Consider the following 20,221-nt stretch of genomic DNA (forward strand, 5'->3'; position numbering starts at 1 on the left):
GCATTTGGTTCAGAGGAGAAACCAAACTGCCACGAATGACTTATCATCGAATAGATATGTGAAAAACACCTTGAGGATTGATTCTTGTCATGCATAGGTGGCAGGAAAGTCAGGCGCAGGAGACACAAATGGAGTGTAAAATGGAGTCTTTTAATAAAGTCCACGGAGTGTGCTCCAAAACACTAAACGTACATAAACAAACAAACATGGGTACGAGGACCCGACGCTCACCTATACAACAAACACACTACACTGACAATAAAACAATCTCTGACAAAGACATGAGGGGAAGCAGAGGCTTAAATACACAACAGGTAATGAATGGGATAGAAAACAGGTGTGGGAAGACAAGACAAAACCAATGGAAAATGAAAAAAGGATCAATGATGGCTAGAAGACCGGTGACGTCGAACGCCGAGCACCGCCCGAACAAGGAGAGGCAACGACTTCGGCAGAAGTCGTGACAATTATATACAACGTTTGCCATGTTTCCGTCGATATTATGGAGTTAATTTGGAAAAAAGTTTGGCGTTGTAATGACTGAATTTTCAGGCTTTTTTCTTAGCCAAACGTGATGAACAAAATGGAGCGATTTCTCCTACACAAATAATCTTTTTGGAAAAACTGAACATTTGCTATCTGAGAGTCTCCTCATTGAAAACATCCAAAGTTCTTCTAAGGTAAATTATTTTATTTGAATGCTTTTCTGTTTTTGTGAAAATGTTGCCTGCTGAATGCTAGGCTTAATGCTATGCTAGCTATCAATACTTTTACACAAATGCTTGTGTAGCTATGGTTGAAAAGCATATTATGAAAATCTGAGATGACAGTGTTGTTAACAAAAGGCTAAGCTTTTGAGCCAATATTTATTTCATTTCATTTGCGATTTTCATGAATAGTTAAGATTGAATTGTACTACACAGGCTCTGAGGCTCGTCAGATGTGGTATGGCTTGAAAACTATTAAAGACGAAGGGAAACCCAGATGCGAGCTGCCCAGTGATGTGAGCCTACCAGATGAGCTAAATGCCTTTTATGCAAGCAACGCTGAAGCATGCACAAGAGCACCAGCTATTCTGGATGACTGTGTGATAACGCTCTCTGTAGCCGATGTGAGCAAGACCTTTAAACAGATAAACATTCACAAAGCCGCGGGGCTAGACGGATTACCAGGACGTGTAATTAAAGCATGCGAGGACAAACTTCTCCTCGAGTCTGTAATACCTACATGCCTCAAGCAGACCACCATAGTCCCTGTGCCCAAGGAAGTGAAGGTAACCTGCCTAAATGATTACCGCCCTGTAGCACTCGCGTTGGAAGTCATGCAGTTCTTTGAAAGGCTGGTCATGGCTCACATCAACAGCATCCTTCTGGATACCCTAGACCCAGTCCAAATTGCATACTGCCCCAACAGATGAGGCAATCACACTCCACACTGCCCTTTCCGACCTGGACAAAAGGAGAACCTATGTAAAAAGGTTGTTCATTGACTACAGCTCAGCGTTCAACACCGTAGTGTCCAAGCGCATCACTAAGCTAAGGATCCTGGGACTAAACATCTCCCTCTGCAACTGGATCCTGGACTTCCTGACGGGCCGCCCCCAGATGGTAAGGGTAGGCAACAACATGTCTGCATGCTGATCCTCAACACATTTGGGCCCGTCAGGGGTGTGTACTTGGTCCCCTACTGTACTCCCTGTTCACCCAGAACTGTGTGGCCAAACACGGTTCCAACACCATCATTAAGTTTGCTGACAAACAACAGTGGTAGGCCTGTTCACCGACAATGATAAAACGGTCTATAGGGAGTAGTTCAGAGACCTGGCAGTGTTGTGCCAGGACAACAACCTTTCCCTCAATGTGAGCAAGACAAAGGAGCTGATCGTCAACTACAGGAAAAGCTGGGCTGAAAATTCCCCATCGGGGGTCCCCAGATCCTCAAAAAGGTTAGACAGCTGCATCATCGAGAGCAATGGAGCACTGGTTGCATCACCGCCTGGTATGGCAACTGCTCGGCATCTGACCGTAAGACGCTACAGAGTGTAGTGTGTACGGCCCAGTACATCACTGGGGAAAAGCTTCCTGCCGTCCAGGACCTATATAGTAGGTGGTGTCAGAGGAAAGCCCAAATAATTGTTTGAGACTCCAGTCACCCAGGTCATAGACTGCTTTCTCTGCTACTGCACGGCAAGTGGTACCGTAGCGTCAAGTCTAGGACCAAAAGGCTCCTTAACAGCTTCTACCTCCAAGCAATAAGACTGCTGAACAATTAATCAAATGGCCACAGGACTATTTACATTGACACACCCCCCTCTATTTGTTTTGTACACTGCTGCTTCTCGCTGTTTATTATCTATGCATAGTCACTTCACCCTTACCTACATGTACAAATTACCTCGACTAACCTGTACCCCCGCACATTGACTCAGTACCGGTACCTCCTGTATATTGCCACGTTATTGTTATTTTTATTGTGTTACATTTTGTTATTGTTTCGTTTCGTTTATTTGGTAAATATTTGCTTGTAAGTAAGCATTTCACGGTAAGGTCGACACTTGTTGTATTCGACGCATGTGACAAATAAAGTTGGATTTGATTTGACTTTGGTAAGTTATTAGTGGAATGTTGTCCACGCCATCTCTCACTCGGAGAGGGGGATGGAGAGAGCGAGAAACAGGAAGAGAACCTTTTCTCCTTTTTTTATGCCACTCACACCTCTTTGTATTTGAAAGGCAGTGCTCGTAACCTCGTCGTTCATCTATTAGCACTATATTTTCTGTATCTTCAAATGCATCACACACTGATTGACAAATGAATCAATAATTTGCATATTCCTGAGATGAAGTGAGTCAAAAACTTTGGTGTCAAAACAGCGGTGGGTGTTTGTGTGTGTGTGTTTGCGCTTGCTTGTGAGCGTGTCGAGCGTGTGTTGGTGGCGGAACAAAAAGGCAGATGGTAACGGTGACTTTGAAATCCAAAATTAGATGTGTTTTCATGAACTTCATGCTTGTTAAGTATGTAAATCCTCTAAGTCAGACAATCATGAAAGACAGTTGTGTTCTTTCCAACCTTCCACAGATCAACTCAGTCTCAGTTGATAGAAACCTGCTGTTTTTACGTTCATATACGTGTGTGTTTATACACATTGGCAGCTGCATTTGTGAATACAGTGCCTTCCAAAAGTATTCATCCCCCATGGCGTTTTACCTATTTTGTTGCATTACAACCTGTAATTTAAATAGATTTTTATTTGTATTTCATGTAATGGACACACACAAAATAGTCCAAATTGGTGAAGTGAAATATAAAAAAAATGACTTGTTTCAAAAAATAGAAGCTGGATATAGACACACACACGCACATACAAACACACACATGCAGTCAAGCAAGCACGCACTCTCACATACACTCTTTGACACCTGTGTTATTACAATCTAGTTAAATTAGCTTCTGAAGGTACATAATAAACTTCACTGCACATTATCATCAATTCATGAGCATTATGTTTTGTATTTACATCAGCAAAGCTGGATGAAAGTCAAACTACCAAGCGCCTGGTTACCAATCCATCTTTGTAATTGCCTCCTCATTCTGTCAATTAAAAGGTGAGAAAAAAGTTAAGCTGACTAAATCACTTACAACACCACTTCCCATTAATTTTCAATGGAAGGAAAGAGAGAGCAGAGAGGGGGGACTAATTATCCTCTGCTGCAGAATTATCTCTGGGTCTTCCATTCCTGTGGTGGTATTCATGAGAGTCATTTTCATACAGCAGCTAATTTGAGTTAGCCTGCACTGTAGCTAGATGTTTTTTACATTTTCAAAATCTATTTACTTTACCTTTATTTAACTATGCAAGTAAGTTATGAACAAATTCTTATTTTCAATGACAGCCTAGGAACAGTGAGTTAACTGTCTGTCAGCTCGGGGATTTGAACTTGCAACCTTCCGGTTACTAGTCCAACGCTCTAACCACTAGGCTACCCTGTAGCCAATTACTTGAATAGGTTCGCCCAGCCATGGGGACGATTGGAAATAGGGCAGCAAAGTTTGTTATTCACCAGAGCGTTTTAGAGCATATTACTATTTAACTATTTACCCATTTAGAGCCACTCTGGGCGGCCTTAGCGGCACATGGCAATTTACCGTGTGCTAGTGAAAACGAGCTGTAAGACAGACTGTAAACAGTACAACAGTAGCTGAATATATATTCTCTGATCACAGTTTTGGCATTTTGTAGAATTGAAATAAGACCACTTTCTCTTGGTCACAGACTGACAAAATCACTTTGTGCTTAAAGCTGAAGTTGTAACAACTCTGCACAGATTTGAATGGTGTCTCTATGCAGCTCAGTGTCATCAGTTTTATGAAATAATGCCAATAGTGTACTGTCACTAAGTATGATCATAGTTATACCCGTTTTTCTCCCCAATTTTGTGGTGTCCAATTGGTAGTTACAGTCTTGTCTCATCGCTGCAACTCCCGTACGGACTCGGTAGAGGCGATGGTCAAGAGCCGTGGGTCCTCTGAAACACAACCCAACCAAGCCGCACTGCTTCTTGACATAATGGCCACTTAACCCAGAAGCCAGCCGCACCAATGTGTCTGAGGAAACACCGTACACCTAGCGACCGTGTCAGCGTGCACTGCACCTGGCCTGCCACAGGAGTTGCTAGTGCGCGATGGGATGAGGACATCCCTGCCGGCCAAACACTTCCCTAACCTTGACGACACTGGGCCAATTGTGCACCGCCCCGTGGGTCTCCCAGCCACAGCCGGTTGCAACAGAGCCTGGACTCAAACACAGAATCTAGAAGCTACCGCTGCGCACCTCGGGAGGCCCCAGAATTGTGAAATCTTACAGTATGTAGTATCATTTGATTGATTGTTACTATATTTAGAAAGCATTTCCGTCCTAGTAGGGAAAAAAATATTGTAACGGCTCTCGTCAAAACCAAAGCGTAGCGTCGAAAGTTCATGATTTTTCTTTTCGAAAAACACTCAAACAAAATAACAAAAGTGTAAATGAAAGCGCACAGTTCTGTCAGACACTAAACAGAAAACAAGATCCCACAAAACCCAAAAGGAAAACGACAACTTATATATGATCCCCAATCAGAGACAATAAAATGCAAATCAATTACTTAAAAATCATACAATGTGATTTTCTGGATTTTTGTTTTAGATTCTGTCTCTCACAGTTTAAGTGTACCTATGATAAAAAGTTCAGACCTCTACATGCTTTGTAAGTAGGAAAACCTGCAAAATTGGCAGTGTATCAAATACTTGTTCTCCCCACTGTATATCAATATAGACTGCTCCAAAAAATAAAGGGAACACTTAAACAACACAATGTAACTCCAAGTCAATCACACTTCTGTGAAATCAAACTGTCTACTTAGGAAGCAACACTGATTGACAATAAATTTCACATGCTGCTGTGCAAATGGAATAGACAACAGGTGGAAATTATAGGCAATTAGCAAGACACCCCCAATAAAGGAGTGGTTCTGCAGTTGGTGACCACAGACCACTTCTCAGTTCCTATGCTTCCTGGCTGATGTTTTGGTCACTTTTGAATGCTGGCGGTGCTTTCACTCTAGTGGTAGCATGAGACGGAGTCTACAACCCACACAAGTGGCTCAGGTAGTGCAGCTCATCCAGGATGGCACATCAATGCGAGCTGTGGCAAGAAGGTTTGCTGTGTCTGTCAGCGTAGTGTCAAGAGCATGGAGGCGCTACCAGGAGACAGGCCAGTACATCAGGAGACGTGGAGGAGGCCGTAGGAGGGCAACAACCCAGCAGCAGGACCGCTACCTCCGCCTTTGTGCAAGGAGGAGCAGGAGGAGCACTACCAGAGCCCTGAAAAATTACCTCCAGCAGGCCACAAATGTGCATGTGTCTGCTCAAACGGTCAGAAACAGACTCCATGAGGGTGGTATGAGGGCCCGACGTCCATAGGTGGGGGTTGTGCTTACAGCGCAACACCGTGCAGGACGTTTGGCATTTGCCAGAGAACACCAAGATTGGCAAATTCCCCACTGGCGCCCTGTGCTCTTCACAGATGAAAGCCAAAACAAACATGCCACATAATGCCACAACCAAAAATAACAATGCGTCTACATGGAGAGAGTCTCCTCAATGAATGGGGAGAAGGTGTATTTACCCCCCGGGACACACCCGAGTCTAGGTGTGTTCCATTTCGCTGACAACCCTCCCGGCTCCGCCCACCAACATCCTATTAAGAATAACCAGGGCAAAGAGCGAGAATTTGTCAGACAGATTGGGAGGGTTGTCACCAACATCAGTTTATGCAATGGAACTGACAGTGTTCAACACAATTCCCTTAAATTAAAACAATATTCCCCGAATCAGTTTTAGCAGAGAAGGGTAACACCGACTCTAAGACAAACGACTCAAAGGCACATGTCTCTCAGGATCTTCACTGACACGAGGTCGTTACTTCCTAACAGACACACAAAACCCTCCGTAATGAAATCAAAATAATCTGGCTGGGGTTCTGTACAGAACTTTGATATATTAGCTGATATACGAAGGGCTATATAAACACATTTGATTTGATAGATGACTGAGGGTTTCCAAATATTGAAAGTGTGTAAATAGTTACCCATTGTCCTATCTGAATGTTTGTTTTATCTTGTTCATTTTAAAGATGATAATACAACAATAAAAAGGAAAAACATGTTTTTTGTTATTCTATTATCTAAACCAGATCTATTGTGTTATATTCTCCTACATTCAATACACATTTACACAATCTTCAGAGTGTTTTCTTTCTGTGCCTGAACTACAGGCTGTTAGATTTGGGTATGTCTTCAGGCGGAAATTGAAAAAAGTAGGGGGGTAGTAGCTCTAAGAGGTTAAACACTGTTTCCCATGCTTGTTCAATAAACCATTAACAATTAATGAACATGCACCCGTGGAACGGTTGTTAAAACAGCTTACAAACGGTAGGCAATTAAGGTCACAGTTATGAAAACTTAGTACACTAAAGAGACCTTTCTACCGACTCTGAAAACCACCAAAAGAAAGATGCACAGGGTCCCTGCTCATCTGTGTGAACGTGCCTTAGGGATACTGCAAGGAGGTATGAGGACTGCAGATGTGGACAGGGCAATAAATTGCAATGTCCTTACTGTGAGACACCTACGATAGTGCTACAGGGAGACAGGACAGACAGCTGATCATCCTCGCAGTGGCAGACCATGTGTAACACTTGCACAGGATCGGTACATCCGAACACCTGCAGGACAGGTACGGGATGGCAACAACAACTGCCTGAGTTACACCAGGAACGCACAATCCCTCCATCAGTGCTCAGACTGTTCTCAGTAGGCTGAGAGAGGCTGGGCTGAGAGAGGCTGGGCTTTTAGGCCTGTTGTAAGGCAGGTCCTCACCATACATCACCGGAAAACAACATCGCATATGGGCACAAACCCACCGTGGCTGGCCCAGACAGGACTGGCAAAAAGTGCTCTTCACTGACGAGTCATGATTTTTGATGGTCGGATTCACGTTTGTTGTTGAAGGAATAAGCATTACACTGAGGCCTGTACAGTAATTGATTTGGAGGTGGTGGGTCTGTCATGGTCTGGGTGTGTCACAGCATCATCGGACTGAGCGTTATAGTGAAGACATCCTCCTCCTTCGTGTGGTACCCTTCCTGCGGGCTCATCCTGACATGACCCTCCATGACAATGCTGGAGTGGGGTAACATCTCACAGCAAGAACTGGCAAATCTGATGCAGTCCATGACGGGGAGATGCACTGCAGAACTTATTGCAGCAGTTGATTTTGACCCCCTCTTTGTTCAGGGACACATTATTCCATTTCTGTCTGTGGAACTTGTTCAGTTTATGTCTCAGTTGTTGAATCTTGTTATGTTCATACAAATATTTTCACATGTTATTAAGTATGCTGGAAAAAAACACAGTTGACAGTGAGAGGAAGTTTATTTTTTTGCTTATTAGTTTATAAGTTGTACAAGTAATGTAGTGTGCTATACAACAAATCTGGTAACGAGGAAGAAACCTGGTGATAAATCGTATGATCAAATGATTCCCATAGCACAATTGTCCCAGCATCGTCCGGGTTGGGCCAGTGTAGGCCGTCATAAATAAGAATTTGTACTTATCTGACTTGCCGAGTTAAATAAAGGTTTAAAAAAAACAGTGGAGCTCAACAAATAGAAAGTAAAGCTACCACTCAGTCTACATCGTGAAAGGAAACTATCCACCATTGCTTGGACTCACATGGTTGCAAAAGAGGACAAACCTACAAGGGATATTGAGGAAACACACGGATGTGTTCAAAGGAGAACTCGGCAGTTTGAAGGACATAAAAGTTAAGCTGACCGTGAAACCAGACAGCAAGCCAAAATGCTTCAAAGCTAGATCTGTCCCATACGCCATAAAACCAAAAGTTAAAACTGAGCTATACAGACTCGTCGAGATGGGAGTATTGGATCCAGTGAATGTTAGTGAATGGGCCACACCTGTCATTCCAGTCATAAAAGATCGGATCACTCAGATTCTGTGGTGAGTTCAAAGTTACCATTGATTGCTGAAAAATATCCACTCCCCCTCATTGACGACCACTTTTCTGGTTTAACTGGAGGACAGAAATTCAGAAAGATAGGCCTGACATTAGTCTGTCTACAGATGCAATGTGGACCAAGAGGCACATAAACTGTTGACCATAGTGACTCAAAGGACTGTACAGGTACCAGAGGCTTCCTTTTTGAATCACCTCCGCTCCGGCCTTGTTTCAGAGAGCTATGTCCAATGTTACCTCAATGTTCTACTCATCACCGGCAAAGACGAGCAAGAGCATCTGAGAAACTTGAACACTACACTACAGAAACTGGAGGAGCACGCTCTGGCGGTCCGAAAGGACAAATGCACATTTTTCCAGCCTTCTGTTGAGTACCTGGGCACATCATCGACAGTTCGGGGCTCCACAAGGCATCATCAAAGGTAAAGGCCATCGGGGAAGCTCCATCCCCACAGAACGTCAGTCAGCTGAGATCATTCTTAGGACTACTGCCGTACTACGCAAAGTTCGGGTCAAACCTTGCTAACATGTTAAACTTCTACAGAGTCGGTGTCCCTATACTGGGGCAGTTGTTGCTAACGTGCGATAATATGACTAGAATAACATATGTATGTCTTATGTGCAGAAAGCTTACATTCTTGGTAATCTAACTGCACTGTCCAATTTACAGTAGATATTACAGTGAAAAAATAGCAAGCTATTGTTTGGAGGAGCGTGCACAACATCAAAAATCTTTTGTCACGGCAACTGGTTTGATACATTCACCTCTGAAGGTAAATAATGTACTTGCCATTCAGTAATCTTGCTCTGATTTATCATCCTGAGGGTTCTAGAGATAAAATTGTAGGATAGTTTGGTTTGATGAAATGAGCTGGGTGGGCATTCTATGTTGTGTGTCTAGTTTGTCCGTTTCTATGTATGGCCTGATATGGTTCTCAATCAGAAGCAGATGTTAGTCATTGTCTCTGATTGGGAACCATATTTCGGTAGCTTGTTTTGTGTCTGGGTTTGTGGGTGGTTGTTTCCTTTCTTTGTGTTCTCTGCACCAGGACTGTTTTGGGTTTTGCCACGTTTGTTGTTTTGTAATTGTGTTCATGTTTAGTTTCTCTTATTAAAAAACCATGAACTCTAAACACGCTGCATTTTGGTCCTCCTCTCCTTCCCAGGAAGGAATCCGTTACATAGGGAAGCTAATGATCCATCATGTATGACCTTCCTGGGTGTGTAAATGTACATTTTGTATTACCATATCATGTTTGTATGTTCTCTATAGCTATGTACTTGAAAATGTATCAATTGACCAGTTCGGCACATCTGTCCAGACTTGATTCAAAATGTTGTGCAGTAATATAATGCTTCATTCGATCAGTTTTAAACTTTGCATACACACTGCTCTCATCTAGTGGCCAAAATCTAAATTGCACCTAAACTCCTATGTCATTTATGGCCTTTCTCTTGCATTTCAAAGATGGAGCAAAAAACAAAATAGAAAACGCATGTTTTTTTGTTTGTATTATCTTTTACCAGATCTAATGTATTATTCTGCTACATTAATTTCACATTTCCACAAATGTCCAAGTGTTTCCCTTCAAAAGGTATCACGAATATGCAAATCCTTGCTTCAGGTTCTGAACTACAGGCAGTTAGATTTGGGTATGTCATTTTAGGCGAAAATTGAAAAAAAATAGTCCGGTCCTTAAGAGGCCAGTCCATGAACTTTTGAACAATGCCAAACAGTGGAAGTGGACAGACAGATGTGAGGAGGCCTTCAAGAAAGTGAAAACAGCCTTTACAGCCATTACAGTTGGCATGCGATGCGTCGCCTTATGGCGTTGGTGCTGCTGTCTCACACAAAATGCCATCAGGTGAAGAAAGGCCAATTGCTTTTGCATCACGGACTTTAAGTAAAACCGAGAGCAATTATGCACAGAGCATGAAGCGCTCACCATTGTGTTTAAAGTCAATTTAATCAGTTTCTGTTTGGCCGACGATTCACACTGCTGATTGACCATAGATCCCTCACCTCAATCTTTGGTACCAACACCGGCATTCCGTCACTCGCAGCCAGCCGCATGCAGCGACAGGCATTACTGTTATCTGCTCATCAGCACGATATCAAGTACAGAAGGTCAGAGCAGCATTGCAATGCAGACGGCCTCTCAAGGCTTCTCTTACTTGTCACACACACTGAGTACTCCTAGGCTGAAATCTTCTACTTCAAGGAAGTGAAAAACACCCCAGTTACGTCTGTCCAAGTGAAAAGATTCACCCACACTGATCCAGTCATGTCTGAGGTCGTGGATATTGTCACTCGTGGGAAAGGAGGAGAGCTATTACCTATTAAGGTGAAACAAGCTCACAGTACAGTCTGGATGCTTGCTATGTGGCTTTCGAGTCATCATACCGCCACACTGAGAAGACAGGTCCTTAAAGAACTCCATGCAGGGTACTGTGGCGTGGTGCAAATGAAGGCAATTGCACGCAGCTACTTTTGGTGGCCAGGTTTGGATGCAGCTATCAAAGATAAGGCCAAATCATGTTCTGCATGTCAAAAGATGAGAAACATACCTCATGACACTACACCCATGACACTTCCCAGATGAGCCTTGGCAGCAAGTCCACAGACTATGCAGGCCCACTCGAGGATTGTTTGTTCTGAGACGTAGTTGATGCACACAGCAAAAGTCCTGACGTCAAGGTGATGAAGAGCACCTCAGCGGAGAGAACGATTGAAGTGCTACGGTCAATCTTCAGTCGCTTTGGATTGCCAATGCAATTTTCTTGCGATAATGTCCCCCATCTGGCATCTGAAGAGTTCCGGTCATTCATGGAAGCAAATGGATTTCAGCATATCAATTCAGCGGCATATCTCCCTGCAACTACCGGCCTCGCTGAAAGATTTGTCCAGACGATGAAGCCAGCTTTAAAAACAACACTCAGTAGGAGCCTAAACACCTTCCTGTTGACCTACAAACACCCTCCATGCTTACAACCAAAGTGGCACCCGCATCAGCCATGATGAAAAGACAGTTTCGCACGTGACTTGACCTCCTGGGGCCTCCAAAGAATACACAGGTTGTACAGACACAACAGAGAGTACAAGTAGAGAGACGGAGTAAAGCTGGAAGTTCTTGGTCTGAACTACTGCAAAGGTCCAAGGTGGATACCAGCAACATTGGTCGCACAAACAGGGCCTGTGTCGTACACAGTTCACACACCAGAGAACATCATCTGGAGGAGACACATGAAATAACTGTTGCCAGGAACCAACCTCAGAGATGACTCAAGTGACAAACCAAGATCAGCTACTGGAGACATACCATGACTACGAGCCATCACCTGAACATCCACTGCAGCAACCTACAAATGTGGTAAGTGCTCCAGACTGAACCAGCCAGAGTGCCTACTCAGGGAAGCGTTGCACCCCAGTCTGGGCATACACCATCACCACTCAGAGACCTGTAGAATGACCTGTACATCATCATTACCCTGCAAGAAAAAGACAACCACTTGAAAGGTTGAATATTTAGTTCAGACTAACCTCCAATATTGCAGCAGAATACACCCCAGGATTAAGTCTGGGAACTGAGGCATTGTTGGGTATTGATATTCTAGTTTGTCCCTTTAGGGCACCTGTAACACCCACCTACCAATGTACATTTTAATGCTTGGAATGTTTTGTCCTGTGAAACGCATTAAACAATGCCCACGTTAGTTTCTACTCCCATCTCATGCCCTGTCCTTATATTAGTTGTATAAGTAATACAGTGTGCTGTACAACAGAGTCTTCACTTTTTGTTTGTTAATGTACGTGGCTATATACAATCAGGGATTGTGTCCTTCAATTGCTCTACCATAATCAGATCACACAGACCGTGGAAAGTCCTAACCACAGAGGCGGAACACCAGCGATTAAACTGTGAAGATAACTCTCGCGTAAACTCAACTCTCGCGTAAACTCAACATGATTCAGTTTATCAGCCTTTTTTAACCTGTTCAGGATACCACGGTTTACTGCCCCTTCTGGAGGATTTGGGTACCCATATAAAACATGATACATTTTTGTCAAAAGTTGCTAATATATGCAAATAAAAAATATTATCGAATAGAAAACACTCTAAAGCTTTTAAAACCGTTTAAATTATGTCTCTATGTATAGCAGAACTCTCAATCTGCATTTTCCCAAAATATCTATTCTCATCTGAAAAGTTGGGTCACCTTTGACCTCATCGCAAACACCCTTCCCAACCAGTCACAGCACCCGGAAGAGTCTCCACGTGTTCAGCGTGATCTCAGCTTTCAATGGGACTTCACATTGTGAGAATCGAGAGTTTGAGCATGCGGTAAGCTCTCAGTCACTCAAAAAAACCTGTGCGCAATGGTCAAGTCCTCTCTCTTTTCCAAGATCGATTGAACAGTGCATGTGTTTCTGTTTGTTCTCAAAATTGCTGTACACCTTTATAACATGTTAAAGCTTGATTATGAAGTTAGTTTGACAAGTTTACTGGACATATTATATATACTTTCGAAGTTTTGGTGCGCAACCACTTCACTTTTTACTTTTATTTTTGACTTAAACTGAACGCTAATTTGGTGAGTATAATCCCTTACAGGTCGTTTGATGGAAGAATAACAAAGGTAAGGGAATATTTAATGTATTCATTTTGGGTTTCTGTCGACTCCAAGATAGAGGAGTCATTATGCTACTGTGGGAGCGCCGACTCCATATTATAGTCTAGTGAACGCAAAATGTAACGTTAAAATTAAATGTAACAATGCAATTGCATTTAGAAGAAGTGTATCTTGCTATACATATGTAAAACATGCATATTTAGTCAAAGTTTATGATGTGTATTCCTTGTTAGCTGACGTTATCTGCCGGGGCTATCGTCATTTCTCAGGACATTTGGGTAGCATTTTTGAACGATGCATCATTGTAAACAGAGATTTATGGATATATATAGCATATTATTGAAAAAAATGAATGTACTGTGTAACATGTTATATTACTGTCATCTGATGAAGATTTCAAAAGGTTAGTGAAATGATTTTTCTTTTAATCCTGCGTTTGTTGATTGCATATTTTTTCCTACTTGGCTATGCTAATGAGCTATGTCTGCGGTGGTGGTTTGACATAAATATGTGCTATGTTTTCGCCGTAAAACATTTTAGAAATCTGACTTGCTGGCTAGATAAACAACTTGTTTATCTTTCATTTTAGCTATTTTACTTGTTAATGTGTGGAGGTTAAATATTTTTAGGAATATTTTTGCGCATTGTGCGTTATGGTAATGAGCTTGAGCTGTAGTCACGCTACCAGCAGAGGAATTAAACTCCCGAGCTGGTTAAAAGTTTTAAATTGTTGGTCCTAAGCCTTAGGAATCAATTCGTCAATCTGTAACAACCATTTTAACCTTATAATAGCTGACACTGTCGTCTACACCAAGAGTTGAATATGCTTCCTGCGCTTTACCAGTCAACACACACTGCAACATTAGAAACTTCTTGCGGATCAGTGGGACGCTACCGTCCCACCTGGCCAACATCCGGTGAAATTGCAGAGCGCCAAATTCAAATTAAATTAATATAAATATTCAACTTTCATGAAATCACAAGTGCAATACATCAAAATAAAGCTTAACTTGTTGTTAATCCAGCCACCATGTCAGATTTCAAAAAGGCTTTATGGCGAAAGCAAACCATGCGATTATTTGAGGACAGCGCCCAGCACACAAATGCATAACAAATCATTTTCAACCAGGGAGTTGCGACACGAAAATCAGAAATAGCTACATAATATACGCCTTACCGTTGAAGATCTTCTGTTGGCACTCCAAAATGTCCTCGAAACATCACAAATTATCCTTTTGTTCGATAAATGTATTCTTTATATCCCCAAAATGTCAATTTATTTGGCTCGTTTGATTCAGAAATACATTGGTTCCAACTCGCCCAACATGACTAGAAAGTATCGAATAACTTACTTGTAAAACTTGGTCCAAACATTTCACACAACGTTCCTAATCCAATGTTATGTATCCTAAAATGTAAATAATCGATAAAATTAAAGACGGGATAAACTGTGTTCAATACCGGACGAAAACAATGTGAAACGCGTTCCGGGTCCAAAAAACTTGAGTCCCTTTGTGTGACAAATGGAAAGGAAAGGAATACTTATTCATTTCTCAAAGGAAAAACATCAACCAATTTCTAAAGATTGTTGACGTCTGCAAGCATATTTCTATTAAAAAGGGATTACCATAGAAAACTAATGGAAAACACATTGAGCTAAAAAAAACGTTTTCCCTGGATACTTATACTCACAGACATTATTCAAAAATCGTTTTAGAAACGTCAGAGTGGTTTCTATCCAAATCCACTAATAATATATATATATTTTTTTTATTTCACCTTTATTTAACCAGGTAGGCTAGTTGAGAACAAGTTCTCATTTGCAACTGCGACCTGGCCAAGATAAAGCATAGCAGTGTGAACAGACAACAGAGTTACACATGGAGTAAACAATTAACAAGTCAATAACACAGTAGAAAAAATGGGCAGTCTATATACAATGTGTGCAAAAGGCATGAGGAGGTAGGCGAATAATACAATTTTGCAGATTAACACTGGAGTGATAAATGATCAGATGGTCATGTACAGGTAGAGATATTGGTGTGCAAAAGAGCAGAAAAGTAAATAAATAAAAACAGTATAAAACAGTATGGGAATGAGGTAGGTGAAAATGGGTGGGCTATTTACCTATAGACTATGTACAGCTGCAGCGATCGGTTAGCTGCTCGGATAGCTGATGTTTGAAGTTGGTGAGGGAGATAAAAGATAAAAGATAAGATAAAAGTCTCCTAGCTTCTGGACCTGAGTTGCAGGCAGTTTACTTTGGGTACGCTTTTCATCCGGACGTGAAAATACTGCCCCCAAGACCAAAGAGGTTTTAAGACAGAGAATCGTTATTGTCTTTACCGGTGAAAAATACCAAAGAACGCGCTCTCATTCACGCACTTGGAAACACTACAGCCAAAATGGGAACTACCTAGAAAAACTACAACTTCTGGCTAATTTTTCCAAAAACCAGCCTGAAACTCTTTCTAAAGATGTTTGACATCTAGTGGAAGCCCTAGGAACTGCAATTGGGCACGATTTCGATCTGTTATAAAAGTGCCAGCCATTGAAATCAGTGGTAGGATGAAAATATTTTTTAGGATGGTTTGTTCTCAGGGTTACACCTGCCATTTCAGTTCTGTTATACTCACCGACATTATTTTAACCGTGTAAAAAACTTGAGTGTTTTCTATCAAAATCTACGGATTATATGCATATCCTAGCAGGCAGTTTACTTTGGGCACGCTTTTCATCCGGAGGTGAAAATACCGCCCCCTATCCCAAAGAAGTTTTAAAGTGTGATCAGAATCAGGCCAAATATTAGTACCAACACCACGCTCAAACAACGAAAATAACGTCTCAGGTTCCTTACGGCAGTAGCCGTAAATTTCCAACAATATCAAAATGTCTCCAGGGCATGACCGAGAGAGGAGCAACCCCGAGTACAATCAGGGTCACTTTTCGAAAGCAAACTCTCCCCTGAGAGCTTTCCTTCCCTAATCAGTTCTAGCCACTCTTGTTGCAGCTTGATGAAAGCACACTCCAAATCCTGTTTAAATTCTGATTCCTATTCATACTTAACTTCTTATGGCTGCAGGGGCTGTATTGAGTAGCTTGGATGAAAGGTGCCCATATCAAACGGCCTGCTCCTCAGTCATAGTTGCTAATATTTACATAGTATTATTGGTATTGGATAGAAAACACTCTGAAGTTTCTAAAACTGTTTGAATGATGTCTGTGAGTAACATTTATTTATATATTTTTTGCTTGCTCATGTGCCACCCAGGGGATTCAGCCCCAGTAAGTCCCTGCATTAATCTGGCCCTGATGTTTGCATGTGTATGTGTGTGCTCGTTGGTATATTTGTGTGTGCCTGTGTGTTGGTTTGAAGGCTACAGGACTATTCATAAATGGTGTAATTACAACAGTCCCTGTTGTCCAGTGGGAGAGTAGCTAGTAGCTACATTAACTGTACATCACAGTACCATAGTTTAAACCAGTCCAAGCATGTGTCTGTATTATGCAGAATGCCTCACCTCTGTCTGTCTATGGCTCATACATATTAACGTATGCAGAATAGATGCTCCACAACTGGCCTTACTCTGCATCTCCCTGCATGGCTCTGCACTACAGAAGCATGTGGGTGTCACTTTACATTAAATACACTGCTTGGATAATTTAATCTGGTATGGGACCTGCAAATCACAATGTCCACTGAACATATTACCAGCTCGTCGGCTCACCTTTTTGAATTATTATATGCAAAATATGCACATAGATTTTGATGGAGCGAAAATTGTGCGTCTGCTAGATGAAGTGGGTGGTTTGGAGTAGTTTCGGATGGTGAAGTTGGAGTTTGAATCTGTAGTGTTGACTAAGGGCATTGGATTGGGTTAGTTAGACCTAAACTTCTATTTTTCAATCTCTCTCTCATTGCTGTTCTTATAATTTTTTGTTTTTGTTGACATTGTCAACTCAAGCATACATTGGTAACTTTTTTTCTCTCTATTTTGGCATGGAAAATAGAGGCCATGAGTAACTTAGTCATAAAGAATGACCCTGATTGGCCTATAGGTGACGCTGTTATAAGCAGTCTCACGTAAACCCTCATATCTGCCACCCCATTTGACCTAGCGACTTGAAACTGTGTATGTAGGAGTTACAGGAGGCTGACGAGGGGTGGGCGGCTCATAGTAATGGTCAGAATGGAGTCAATGGAATGGAAACCTCCAGCCTACCACGAGCTCGTCCTCCCCAATTAAGGTGCCACCAACCTCCTGTGGTAGGCGTCTTTCCTAATACTGAACACATTTGCGTGAAGGACCCATAAGGTTCGTCAGGATAGATTTTCCTCCACCTTGGACATTTTTGAAAAACCTTCAATCAATTCTTCCCATGAACCATATTATCACCAAATTCGGGATGTACTGTAGGCCCATGGTAGAGCTCTTACTTAGTTTGAGAAAAGTCAAGGGATTGGTTACGAGATGACTGAGTTGTTGATACATCAGGAACTCCGATTTTACGTGTCAATTTAAATCCTTAGAAAATCCACTACAAAAAGTTATTTCAGGCTTACTAGCCAGCGACAGTGTCTGAGGCTTAGCAAGCCTGCTTCTCGACTCGGGAGATCATGGGGGCTTCAGGAGCCAGTGGGTAAGATGATTCCACCTTGATGGCGTAGCTCATCTGGGACTCATCAATGTGAACTGGACATGACACAATGTCCTAAGCATGTTGAACAGAAGGAAGACAACAACAGAGGACTTCCCACTGGGCACACAATGTCATTTCAACGTGGACATGTGAGTAATTTCGGGGTTGAGACATTGATCAATGAGATTTCAACCTTTATTCACGTACTCAAAAAGACAGGCAGAGGTTTGTTGAATTCTATAATGTGTTTAGACTATGCTTTTAACCATCTAAAAGTCAAATGGAAAAACTGTCAGATTTATGCTTCATTTGTCATCTAAATGTGTTATCACTGCACTTTCAATCATTTAAAAGCACAAGAAAGTTCAAATGGGAAAACGTCAGTGTCACGTTCTGACATTAGTTATTTTATTATGACTTTGTTTTAGTATGGTTAGGGTGTGAGTTGGGTGGGTTGTCTATGTTCTGTTTTCTATGTTTGTGTTTGCGTTTGGCCTTGTATGGTTCTCAATCAGAGGCAGGTGTCGTTAGTTGTCTCTGATTGAGAATCATACTTAGGTAGCCTTTTGTGTTTCATGGGTGTTTATTTTCTGTGTGTTCCACACGGAACTGTTTCGGATTGTTATTTCACGTTTCGTTTATTGTTTTGTTTCAGTGTTCGCTTGTTTAAAATAAAGAGCATGAACTCGTACCACGCTGCGCATTGGTCCTCCGATCCTTACTACTCCTCCTCGTCAACCGTTACAATCAGATATTTTGTATTTATACAACCATTTAATGTTATCACTGTGCTTCATCTAACAGCACATCTAAATAACCTGAATTGTAGTTGAGATTACATTAAAACTACATAGTGCAAGGGATCAAAGCTGTTTGCGATTCTGTCGATATATCTTGAACATGCACACTTTCTATGATTACATAATATGACTTTATTAGTTACAACATCTTCAAAATGTGGCTATGGATGAGTTACTCATTTTAAAGTAGAATAACAACTGTAAAATTAGTTAGTAGGATAGCCTTAATAACTTTAGGCTATTTACTGTTTTACAAAAGTCATACTGAATTGTGTTAAGCTGACAACACAATCAAATCTCAACAATAAAAGGAGATGTGTCGAATGCTTGGATGTGTCGAATGCTCGAATGCTTGGATATTTTCATTTTGGCCACTGGCTAAATCCTATTCAAAGTTAAGAATAGGATTTAATCTAAACAAACTTTAAATGCATTTTAAATAAAGTTTTATTTTATTTAGTCATTAAAACTAGTTTTTCAACCACTCCACACATTTCTTGTTAACAAACTATTGTTTCGGCAAGTCGATTAGGACATCTACTTTGTGCATGAAACAAGTAATTTTTCCAACAAAGTTTACATACACTAAGTTGACTGTGCCTTTAAACAGTTTAGAAAATTAGAGAAAATGATGTCATGACTTTAGAAGCTTCTGATGGGCTAAATGGTATCATTTGAGTCATTTGGAGGTGTACCTGTGGATATATTTCAAGGCCTACCTTCAAACTCAGTGCCTCTTTGCTTGACATCATGGGAAAATCAAAAGAAATCAGCCCAAAAATTGTAGACCTCCACAAGTCTGGTTCATCCTTGGGAGCAATTTCCAAACGTCTGAAGTTACCATGTTCATCTGTACGAACAATAGTACGCAAGTATAAACACCATGGGACCACGCAGCCGCCATTCCGCCCAGGAAGGAGACAGCTCCTGTCTAGAGATGAACGTACTTTGGTGCGAAAAGTGCAAATCAATCCCAGAACAACAGCAAATGACCTTGTGAAGATGCTGGAGGAAACCGGTACAAAAGTATCTATATCCACAGTAAAATGAGTCCTATATCGACATAACCTGAAAGGATGCTCAGCAATGAAGAAGCCACTGCTCCAAATCTGCCATGAAATAGTCAGACTACGGTTTGCAGCTGCAAATGGGGACAAAGATTGCACTTTTCGGAGAAATGGTCTCTGGTCTGATGAAACATAAAAAAAAGACAGGCTTTTGAAAAATTAACTATTTTTCATAAAATTGTACAGTTATCTTAGCTAGCTGAATTGCTAGCAGAATTGTTTACTTGTTGCTAAGCAGTTGCTAGGGACTCTCCTGGAAGAAGCTAGCTAGCTTACAAAGAATAACAAAAAATATCTAGTTAACAGAAGAAAGGAAGACAAAATAAGGACAAAAGAAGGACAGAAGAAAAAGGAAAAGAAAGAGGACAACAAAGTGAAACAGTCAGCACTTCTATTGCAACTTCGTATTTCGTCGTCCTAACGTAGTCTACACTGCTATCTGCCCAGCAGCTAGCCAGCTAGCAAACGTCCACCGTCTACCGAATAGCAGCACTGTAGAAACTATTAC

The sequence above is a fragment of the Oncorhynchus keta genome, chromosome 35 (genome assembly GCF_023373465.1).
Source record: "Oncorhynchus keta strain PuntledgeMale-10-30-2019 chromosome 35, Oket_V2, whole genome shotgun sequence".
Classification (NCBI taxonomy): domain Eukaryota; kingdom Metazoa; phylum Chordata; class Actinopteri; order Salmoniformes; family Salmonidae; genus Oncorhynchus; species Oncorhynchus keta.